Genomic DNA, 4,799 nt, shown 5'->3' with positions numbered 1-4,799 from the left:
TGTACCCAACGGCATTGCATCAATAACTAACAAGGAAAGCTAATAGCACAAATTAAGATTCACAATATCTTAGAATCTAGTCTCAATAGCACAACCAACAAGTTAACCAAATTAATATTTAAAATTTATGACCAAACCAAAAAGTAATGGTGGAGCAGCTCCACATCAATGGCACAAATATAAACTCAAACAAATCCCAAATGCATATTAAGTAGAACAATACCATACGCAAAAGTATCCAATGATGTCAAATATCTAAAGAATGGTCAAATTCCCTCAGCAATGAACTGTCTAGAGATATAACCCAAAAAAAGCTACATATTAAGCAGAACGGAAAATTATTCGATGATCTCAAATCTAAAAAATGGCCAAATTCCTCAGTAACACAATTCAATGTATGCCACAACACTAAATAATAAAAACTCAATGATTCAGCAGCTTGGTAAGCAGGCTACATCATCATGTGTAAGCCCACTGATTTGCCTAAAAGCATCAGGCTTACAAAATCACAGCATTAGTCTGTCTGTGAGATGGTCAAGCAAAACTATATAAGTTTTGTTAAGCATAAGTAATTGTAGCAAGCAAACATGTTAAGGGTGTGAATAGTAGAGGCTTCTCTGCTCAACCTCATTGGTCGACAATTCATTGCACAAGTAACAACAGAAGTTCTTAACAGTCCCAAACTTGAATATAAAATATGCCTCTAATGTTCTGGTCATGACAGGCAAACTCATAATTTGGTACAGCCTTCAAGTTCCTTACATAGCCATAGTACACAGATGAAATACACAGATTAAAAAAAAATAATTAAGAGTTGATTTTTAATGTTTTAGCCGCATACATTGACTTACACCAAACTAGATGCTTAACAAAAGAAAATTGCATCATTTGTCAAACTTAATTCCTAAGCGAGCTTACGAACCCAATGCATCTTCATGAACATTATTCTCGTTGCTTCATCACGGAAACTCTCACACACCTTAACATATTAGTCGGGAGTGATTCTGTCCATTGTTGCCGAATAGTCCATACATGCATCAATGGAATATTGTTTCTTCTCGGCCTGACTCGCTTCAGCTATTTTGTTCTGACACGCGTAAAATTCTTTTTTTTTGCAAGGTTCGTGGCAATCCATGTATCAAATGCCAAATCAAGGTGTGCACCCTTACGGCCACCATCATTGCCACTACTCCTACCTACCTTCGGGTCATCATCTCTCTCAATGTCGTCACCAACAGGCATAAAATCGGTATTTAAGTTGATACCAACACCAAAGAATGCACTTTGGATATCCATTTCTTCATCAAAAGGTTGGGGGTCCTTGGGTTAGGGGTCCTTAGGTTGAAGCATGGGCAAGTGCGCCAGTGGCTTGGGAGTTTACAAAGAGGACATCTAACAAGTCAATATGGTCTAGACCCTTTTTCCTGAACACTTTAGCTTTGGGATGTGCCTACAAAAATAAGACAACCAAAGATGTGGTAAGTAAGTCACTTGATAGTTAACGTACTACAGTACAAAGGTTGTACTCAAATCTAAGGTGGTGGTAGTTACCTTAACATATTGATCCCAAACATTATCTAGGGCCACGACCATTTTCCTTTGGTCATCCCAGCTGAACCCCGTATGGTTCTTCACTTTCACAAATGTATTGTAAGCTTGCTTGATGCGGTGGTACTTTTGTTTCAAACGGTTAACCATGTACCTAACTTTGAACTGATTGTATAGCTCATCGCCAATCCGACTTCAATGCCTTGTGGTGAAAGAGTTTTTTTTAGTTAACAAAGGGTCTTGCTTCACCTCTTCGACCATCAGTTGTATGAAGGCTAACTCAATCTTGTTTGGCCACAACCTCAGGTCTTACGCATCATCAACAAACCCCTCACTATCCATCTATGAAATACACGTATTACACATGTGAAGTAAGTCATGGGTTTACTTAAGTGATGAGTTCCAACTTCTTAAAAATACCAAGTTACAACTTCGAACATAAATTTCAAGCGAGTTGTTTATGCAAGAAAAAAAGAAAAGAAAAAAAGGAACATGTTTGTACAATTACAATTGTAGAGTACTACATGGATAAAAGGTTTTTGTCGTTTGCAATAGTAGTGACATGTTGCACATGGTAACTAATTTCATAGCATAAGTTGCAACTATCCAAACCAAGTTTAATAGACATGTCTAACATTTATACGAGTATTCTGTATGTGTAAACAAGCACTTTTTGGTAGAATGTAATATTCTGTGTACAAAAAAAAAAAAGAAGGTGAATAGAGTAAGCTTTTTCCAATGTATTCATGTTTCACTAAACAATGTATGTAACACATTTACAAAATTCAGCGGAGTAATATTTACCTCCATGTCGTTTTCACCATAACAATATGCAATAGAGTCCGGTGTGTGTCCTGTCTTTTGCTTCATCTTGAAAGCTTCTTCAGTAAATGGGGGTCCTTGTAAATGAGCTGTATAGTGCACTTTAGTAAATGGGGGTCCTCATGTTCATTGTTGTTCAGTAGATGGACGATAACATTATGATATGAATGAACTATATTTAATAAATATGTTGTCAAAAAATAAATAGAATACGCGACTCTTGGTATAGCGGAGATTGAATCGATCACAAGAAATTGACGGTATCATTACATCAACAACGATGACAACAATAAAAGTAAAGAAATAAGTACAACTTCCTGTTAGAGGAGAGAAAGTTGTCAAGAAATAAGAATCATGTTTCCTATGCTCTTTTGGCTGGTTTATCAACATATTATGGGAAATGAAATTTAGTAAATCAGAATCGAAGTCAATGACAGTAACCATAAAATCCAAATGATATGTTTGAAATAAAGTCTAGGTCAAAACAAGTTCCAAAAACACAATATGAGATGTACTTAATTCGGTAGGGAATTCAGACACATTTTTGTATCCAAATTCATAATTCAAATACACCCTAAGACAGAACAATACTGTTTACCAAATCTACTACATATTTAGAGGGTATAGCACACAACGAAAAACAATTGGTTGGTTTAAGGAAATTAAGAAAGGCCAAAATTCAATTTATATCTTTTTTTTTGCTCAACTGTATGATACTAAGTGACATCACAGTACTCATAAAAATGATCTGTAAGGCAATTAAGGTGGCTCTCCTCTATTTTTTGCTTGATATGAATCATATTCCTTAGCAGTCACACCTTTTCATTCACAGTTTTGTTTGGATTGTTTTTTGTGAAGACATAAGCAAGTATGAGATAGTTTTAGATAACCCAAAAATAAGAGTTAGGTTCGAAAAAAGAGGGGAAAACCAGTAATTGAATTTATGTGTAAGTGAATTTTGCATGCTTTATTTCGTCAAGAAAATGGGTGAGAATCTACCAGATTGACAATAAATACTGTATAAATAAGTTTTATAAAATTCATTTTGTGGTGGGCTTTTGTTCTTGATATTTTAGTAAGTTATACTAAAACTTGCTAAAGTCCTAGATTTATACACCAAACCCGAAGAACGTACCCAATTTTTTTTTTTGCTTTAATTTGAAAATGGAGGACTTAAATAGCGATTTTGAAACCACAGTCGGGAAAGGGGAAACTGTGACCACATTGGAATATGATGAAGTTAATTTTCTAAATGAAAAGTAGAAAATCTGTGCTTAGTATGTGCGAAATGTGGAACTTACATTCGGAAATCGAAACCAGTTACCAGTAGCTTCATAAATTTCTTTTGGTTTCAAATGATGAAATTAATTTCCGAAATCAAAGCAGCGGACTGATTTCTATACTGAAAGGGATTTTCAGATTAAACTAGGGATTTGGTGTATAACTCAAACCACATCAGTTTTAGGTTAACCCACAAACTTCAATTTCGTGATTCAAGTCTGATTTTGGTCTAACTGCTACCACAAAGAACAATTTTGTTGGCCAAAATTTCATTTCTTACAAATTATTAAGAAGAATGAAAATCAAAATCGAAAGGGGAAATGGAGATGAAATGAAAACATAATGAACCACAATCCAAATGACTAACCTCTTCATCGTCTGATCTTTATCACCCTTAGCTCAAATCGACCACACCTGAATAGCATCTTCGTTGGTGGCCGTTGTCGTTGCTCCGGTGTTACCGACCTTGGCATATCAACAGAAGCCAACTGCGAAAAAGGTTTGGTAAAGGTAATAAACGGGCAAGGCAGAGGCTATGAGGTGTACATGAGTAGACTGTACTAATGCCTAGCTTATTCACGTCACGTGAAGAATCAAATCCTAAAAATATCATTTTTTGAAAACGGAACTCATTTTTCAGAATAATCAAACAAGTTGTATAAATTTTTAAAAAAATTATGTTTAAAAAATCACAACCAAATACAGTAAATTTTTTATTTTTTATTTCAACATTTTAAGTAGTTAGATTTGTTAATTTAAAGTTAATATACCACTTAAAAGGTTGTCATTACTCCAACAACTAGAATCTTTAATATCTCCTCTCCGCACCTATATACCAACTCATCATAAGTGCTTTGGCACAAACCCATTCTTATGAATCTAAAAATTACTAAGGTTCATTTGGAACGTGAGTTGACTTTTTGATTTTTGATTTTACTATTTTAATTTGGGGTTAAAAAATCTCGTTTGAAAAGTTTTTTAGCTTTTTAAATTTTTTTGTGAGAGTAAGAATGTAATGATTATGAGTTATATATGATATTTTATATTATTGAATTAAAAAATTTATTTTATTTTTTTAAACTAAAATAGTAAAAAAAAAAAAAACAAAAAAACAAAAGAAAAACAAAAAAACAAAATCCCCAAACTTT

At 34.0% G+C, this 4,799-nt stretch overlaps 1 long non-coding RNA gene across 1 annotated transcript; it reads right to left on the bottom strand.

Moving 5' to 3' along the window:
- Positions 1-613: 613 nt before the first annotated feature.
- LOC145803105 (uncharacterized) lies at positions 614-1,864 on the bottom strand. Its single transcript, XR_014345215.1, has 2 exons — positions 1,552-1,864; positions 614-1,450 (listed from the first exon to the last, which is right to left on the bottom strand). It is a non-coding gene; the product is annotated as an uncharacterized LOC145803105 (long non-coding RNA).
- Between the last annotated feature and the right edge of the window lie 2,935 nt (positions 1,865-4,799).

This window comes from Camellia sinensis, chromosome 11 (genome assembly GCF_055761805.1).
Source record: "Camellia sinensis isolate YWXY chromosome 11, ASM5576180v1, whole genome shotgun sequence".
Taxonomy (NCBI): domain Eukaryota; kingdom Viridiplantae; phylum Streptophyta; class Magnoliopsida; order Ericales; family Theaceae; genus Camellia; species Camellia sinensis.
The sequence above is the reverse complement of the archived record's forward strand: the minus strand, read 5'-3'. Positions and strand labels throughout refer to the sequence as shown.